Source organism: Capra hircus, chromosome 1, assembly GCF_001704415.2.
Source record: "Capra hircus breed San Clemente chromosome 1, ASM170441v1, whole genome shotgun sequence".
NCBI lineage: Eukaryota > Metazoa > Chordata > Mammalia > Artiodactyla > Bovidae > Capra > Capra hircus.
The window spans coordinates 111,614,823-111,621,673 of record NC_030808.1 but is presented as its reverse complement, the minus strand read 5'-3'; positions in this window follow the sequence as shown (position 1 = coordinate 111,621,673).

Below are 6,851 nucleotides of genomic sequence, written 5' to 3'. Positions count from 1 at the left end.
TAACAGTTGGAACCAGACATAGAACAACAGACTGGTTCAAAATTGGGAAAGGAGTATGTCAAGGCTGTATATTGTCACCCTGCTTATTTGACTTATATGCAGAGAATATCAGGTGAAATGACAGGCTGGATGAAGCACAAACTGGAATCAAGACTGCTTGCACAAATATCAATAACCTCAGATATGTAGATGACACCACCCTTACGGCAGAAAGTAGAGAGGAACTGAAGAGCCTCTTGATGAAGGTGAAAGAGGAGAGTGAAAAAGCTGGATGCTTGGGGCTGGTGCACTACGATGACCAAGAGGGATGGTACGGGGAGGGAGGGAGGGGGGTTCAGGATGGGGAACACGTGTATACCTGTGGCAGATTCATGTTGATGTATGGCAAAACCAATACAATATTGTGAAGCAATTAACCTCCAATTAAAATAAATATATATTTTTTAAAAGCTGGCTTAAAATTTAACACTCAATAAATGAAGATCATGGCATCCAATCCCATCACTTCATGGCAAATAGATGGGGAAACAATGGAAACAGTGACAGACTATTTTCTTGGGCTCTAAAATCACTGCAGATGGTGACTGCAGCCATGAAATTAAAAGACACTTCCTCCTTGGAAGAAAAGCTATGACCAACCTAAACAGCATATTAAAAAGCAGAGACATTACTTTGCCAACAAAGTACCATATAGTCCCAACAATGGTTTTTCGAGTAGTCATGTATGGATGCGAGAGCTGAACCATAAAGAAAGCTGAGCACCAAAAATTGATGTTTTTGAACTGTAGTAAAAGACTCTTGAGAGTCTCTTGGAATGCAAGGAGATCAAACCAGTCAAGCCTAAAGAAAATCAGTTCTGAAAATTCATTGCCGGGACTGATGCTGAAGCTCCAATACTTTGACCACCTGATGTGTAGAGACAAGCCATTAGAAAAGACCCTGACGCTGGGAAAGATTGAAGGCAGGAGAAGAATGCAGGATGACAGAAGCGAGATGGTTGGATGGCATCACCGATTCAATGGACATGAGTTTGAGCAAACTCTGAGAAATGGTGAAGACAGTGATGCCTGGCATGCTGCTGTCCATGAGGCTGCAAAGAGTCGGGCATGACCAAGCACCACCACCACCAACATTCAAGGTTATCATGCTCGCCTTACACAAGAAAGGTCCCCAGTTCGAAACTGGGCAGAAACATCTCTCCTCTCTGGAGTTTGTATTTGGGCCTCCCTGGTGTCTCAGATGGTAAAGACTCTGCCTGTAATGAGCGAGACTCAAGTTCGACCCCTGGGTCAGGAAGATCTCCTGAAGAAGAAAATGGCAACCCATTCCAGTAATCTTGCCTGGAGAACTCCATGGACAGAGGAGCCTGGAGGGCTATATAGTCCATGGTGTTGCAAAGAGTTGGACATGACTGAGGGACTAACACACCCTAGGCATGTTAGGAAAACAAACTCCCCTGGTAAAATGGAGAGTACTAGAAACATTGAGGCCCTAGAAATCACCTCATTCATGAAAATATACATTTGGCTTTATTTTGTCAGGTATTTTCCTAAAAATAATGGCCCAAGAGATCAGAAACACATTTGCAAATTGTTTGTTACTGAAAACAAGTGGGTTTGATAGTCCACAATCAAACTACACAAGAAGCAAAAGAGCATGAGATTTCTTTTCAACTTCAGGCAGATACTGCCGATTGCTTATTCAGGCACACTTTAGCCATGTGCCTAGCTTAAAAACATTTCCCAGCCTCCTTTGCACATACAGGATACCCAAATTCATGGATGCTAAAGTATCTTATATAAAATAGTGTTGTGCAGTCATATTACTAGTTTCTGGCCAATGTAATATAAGTGCAAGTTCATAAGTGGATTTCCATGAAAAGTATTCTAACAGGGGACTAATTCAGTTAACAGGTACCCTTTTGTTCTTGATCCTTCCTGCTATCTGAATATAAATTATGACGGCTTGAACTATGGCAGTCATAATTAGAAGACTTTCTTGAACAAGAAACCTAGGTCTTTCCCTTCTCCCTTCTCTCTCCCACTTCTTCTCCCTTGTATCATGCAGTGGAATACTTACAAAAGTCCTAACAATGCAGGGAAGCTTAGAAAAAACCTGAAACCTGGAAGGGCACAGTGTTGCCATAACTCTACACTGCCTCCCCTCAAGACTTTTACATGTAAAAAAATCAATTCTTTTTTAAGGTGCTGGTTTTTTAAGTGTCATGTTATATACCTGGCCTTAATGGGAGTCAGCTTACAGGAGCTTACCCTGCCAGACAGTCAAAGTAACCATGACTCCTGATATTGTTGTGTGATCTCTTCCCACACTAAACTAGGCGTCTATATGGCAAAAGGGACCTGTGATTTCCAAAGCTAGGTCATAAAAGGCCTGGCAGCTTCCAACTTGGTTTCATGGATTATTCCACTCTGGGGTTATCCAGTACCAACATCACAAAGCAACTCAAGCAGCCCGGGGGAGATGCCCACATGAAAAGAAAGTGAGGTCTCCCTCAGTAAGAAGTTGAGAATCACACAAGGAAAACACCCTGAAAGTGTATCATGCCATCTCAGTCAAACCTTCGGATGACTGTATTCTCATGAGACACCTCAAGCCAGAACCAGGTATTCCTAAATTCCAGACTCAAAGAAACCATGAAAGGTAATAAGCGGTCATTCACTTTGGGGTAATTTGTTATTGGCAATGGACAATAAAATGTTTGTGTATTGACATTAATCCTCCAGAACGCCCTGGTATTGTAATCTAGTGCCCATGAAATTAACCTTGAACTGCTCAAAATTACTTCACTAGTTATACTCAGTATTCACAGGGAGCTGGTTTCAGGACCCCCAATGGATACCAAAATCCATGGATGCTCAAGTCCCTTATACAGTGCAGTGCAGTCAGGCCTCCATATCTGTGGGTCCCACATCTGCAGACTCAACCAATCCTAACTCAAACTCCACTGGTACTGAGGGCTGACTGTATTTCTGCATTATCATTTTATTAGACCTACCAACATAAGCTCTATGAGATTAGGGATCTGTCTGACATAGCTCATCACTGAATTTCCCCAATATATGCCACAGACATGAGTTTGAGTAAACTGGGAGGCAGTGAAGGACAGGGAAGCCTGGTGTGCTTCAGGGGTTCGCATGGGGTCACAAACAGTCAGACACAACTTAGCGACTGAACAACCAATGCCGCAGAACCTGGCATGTTCAGTAAGAGGTTGCTGAATACGTGAACAATTAAATGTGTGACCACAGAAGGGAGGAACAGTGTGGTCAGCTACTAAGGTTGAGTGATTTTCATTCTCTTCTCTCTTTGTTGTCTAGTCCTGTCTGACCAGTGGCATGTTGTACAAGAAGGAGCCTGTTCAGTCGTTGAATGTTATCAGGCTCAGAAAAGATAATTTACTTGAGATCACATCCTGAATTGGTTTCCATTCCATTTTGTTTTGAATTCCAAATAAAAACCAGAGTCCCTGGGATGGAGCCAGTGATGTAAACAGACAGGTATAATCACAGAGGTAGCACCCTGTAGCACAGAAGGTAACAAGCACAAAGCTATGGAAAGAGGACGGGATGTGAAGTGGGGGTTACACGGCCCCACTCCCCAGAGTCTCTGTGACCTCTGTAATCACCCTCTGTGATCTCTGGGGCCCAGAGCTATTTAATCCCCAGTTTAAGAAAACCTTGGGGTGAATTAAATCAATCTAAAAGTACTAGTTCCAAAAAGTAGATATAAAAGAAACAGTTTTTTGAAGGAGAAGGAAAACTATTTCCAAAAAAGGAAATTCAAATCTTGACTTTATGCTAAATCATATTTACTTTATTCTTATTTTATACCTTCAATTACTATCCCTAGATCAGAATAAAGGAAAATATATTTGTCCCTCAGTGGACACCAAAATCTGCAGATGCTCAAGTACCATAGTTGGCTGACCCTCTGTATCTGTGGTTCTGCAACCACAGAATCAAGTAACTGAGGATCATTTGTAGCGTTTATTGAAAAAAACCTTTGTATACATCGATTCACATAGTCTTAACCCATATTGTTCAAGTACCAACTGCATTCACTTTCAGATATTCCCCTCTTCTGTTGCTAGGACAGCTGCTCTTTTTTTAAACTTTTTAGTATGTATTGGGGTATAGCCAGTTAACAATGTTGTAATAATTCCAGGTGAACAGCGAAAGGATTCAGCCAGAGATATTCATGTATCCATTCTCCCCCAAACTCCCTTCCCATCCAGGCTGCCACACAATATTGAGCAGAGTTCATGTGCAATACAGTAGATCCTTGTTGGTTATACATTTTTAATATAAGAGTGTGTATGTCCATCCCTAACTATTCCTTCTCCCCATCCTTCTCCCCCAACAATGTTTCTTCTCTAAGTCTGTAAGTCTGTTTTGTAAGTTCATTTGTATCATTTCTTTTTAGATTCTACTTATGAGGGATGTCATACAATATTCCTCCTTTTCTGTCTGACTTCCTTCACTCAGTATGACAAACGCTAGGTCCATCCATGTTGCTGCAAATGGCGTTCTTTCATTCTTTTCAATGGCTAGGTAATATTCCAGCATATATAGGTACCACAGCTTCTTTACCCATTCCTCTGTTGATGGACATTCAGGTTGCTTCCACATCTCCGCTATTGTAAACAGTGTTGCAATGAACATAGGGGTCCATGTATCCTTTCGGATTATGTTTTTCTCTGGATTGCAGAGTCATATGGTAGCTCTATTTTCAGTTTTTTAAGAAAAAAAAAAAAAACTGTTCTCCATAGTGGCTGTACCAATTTACATTCCCACCAACAGTTTAAGAGTGTTCTTTTCTCTCCACGCCCTCACCAGCATTTATTGTTTGTGGATTTTTTGATGATATCCATTCTGGCTGGTATAAGGTAGTTTTGATTTGCATTTCTCTAATAAGCAACAGTGTTGAGCACCTTTTCACATGTCTATTGGCCATCTGTATGTCTTCTTTGGAGAAATGTCTATTCAGGTCTTCTGCCCATTTTTCGAGTGGGCTGTTTGTTTTGATGCTGTTAGCGTCATGAGCTGTTTGTAGATTTTGGAGACTAATCCCTTATTGGTCACATCATTTGCAAATATATTCTCCCAATCTGTGGGCTGTCTTTTCACTTTGTTGATTGTTTCTTTGCTGTGCAAAAGCTTTTGAGTTAGTAGGCCCATTTGTTTATTTTTGTTTTTATTCCATTATTCTTAGATACAGATCAAAAAACATACTGCTGTGATTTATGTCAGAGAGTATCCTGCCTGTGTCTTCCCCAAGAAGTTTTATAGTGTTTGGTGTCACATTTTGGGCTTATTTTTGTGTATGGTATTAAAGAATGATCTAATTTCTTTTTTTTTAATTTTTATTTTTACTTTATTTTACTTTACAATACTGTATTGGTTTTGCCATACATTGACATGAATTCACCACGGGTAATTTCATTTTTTTTTTACATGTAGCTTTCCAGTTTTCCCAGCACCATTTGTTGAACAGACTGTCTTTCTGACATTGTGAGTCTTGTCTCCTTTGTCATAGATTAATTGCCCATAGGTGCATGGGTTTATTTTGGGGTTTCTATCTTATTCCATTGATCTATATTTCTCTTTCTGTCAGACTTCTCTTTAAAAAAAAAAAATCAAACCCAAGCCAGTATGGTGGCAGCAACATCCTGCCAAGGGAACTCCTATGAAAGCTTCTGTCTGAATAGAGATTGGCCAACAAAGGGATAAGACAAAATTCCATTTATTCTTAGCAAGGTATATAGCCCCAAACTCTAAAGGCAAGTGATAAGAGTACTTTTTATTGACATAGCACTTCATAATTTTCAAAGGCCTCCTCCTACATGAATCTCACCTATATCCCACAGCAACCCTAGGAGATATAATGGAGAGGAAATATTGGGACCTCTTTCCTAAAGCCCAAAACCCCTATGTCTAACAGCTCCTAGATATCTATATCCAAGTATTCTAATACCCCAGACCACTTCAAACTCAACAGGGTATAACACCAAACTCCCCATCAGTCCCGTGGTCTTAAGAGTTCCTGGAATTTGTTTTAAAATTTTAGTATGTATGGTAAGACACATAGATATGGAAATATTGTCATACAGGAATAAGTTTTGCACACATTCAGCTCCCTGGAAACAGGAGGCCATGTAGGGCAGGGGGCACAGAGGAAGGATAAGGCAGGGTCAGTCAGGAAGCAGAGGGTTGGGGTGGGAGTGGGGTAATGGTGAAATGAAGGCAAGAGCCTTTACTGTGGTTTCACAGGAAGGATCAGGTCAGGCACGGTAGATGAATGTAAGTAATTTAGCAGACTGTGAGACTTAGGGGCTATCCATAGTTATCTGGTGTCTGTGTGTTGAGTGATTAAGGCAGGTGAATAGTGGATAGAAGAGACTGATAAAGGAGGTGGTTGGGGTGACAATTGGTTGGTCTGTACTGCCCACACATGAGTTTTTGTCTCTAGGAATTAGCTAACCCTGGGAGGGATGGCCCCCCAGCGTCAGTAAGGTCCCAGCTGTGAAGCATCAGAATACAGAAAACAAAAAGGAAATGGTTAACACGCCTTCCTACACATTGTTTCCCCTCCTGATTTCAGTCTCAGGAGTGGGTGGCCAACCACCCACTGGCCCAAGCCAGACACCTGGTCACTACTGATTCCTCCACTCTCCTACACCACATTCCTCCTCTCTCCCTCCTTGGTCCCGTCACTGCTCTGTCCTTTATCTCTAACCCTGGCTGTCACACCATACTTTCTGAAAGATATCCTGGAAGCTAGCCAGTGTCCTGGTCCTACCTCACCCACCCCTTCCTCTGCCGCTGCTGCTG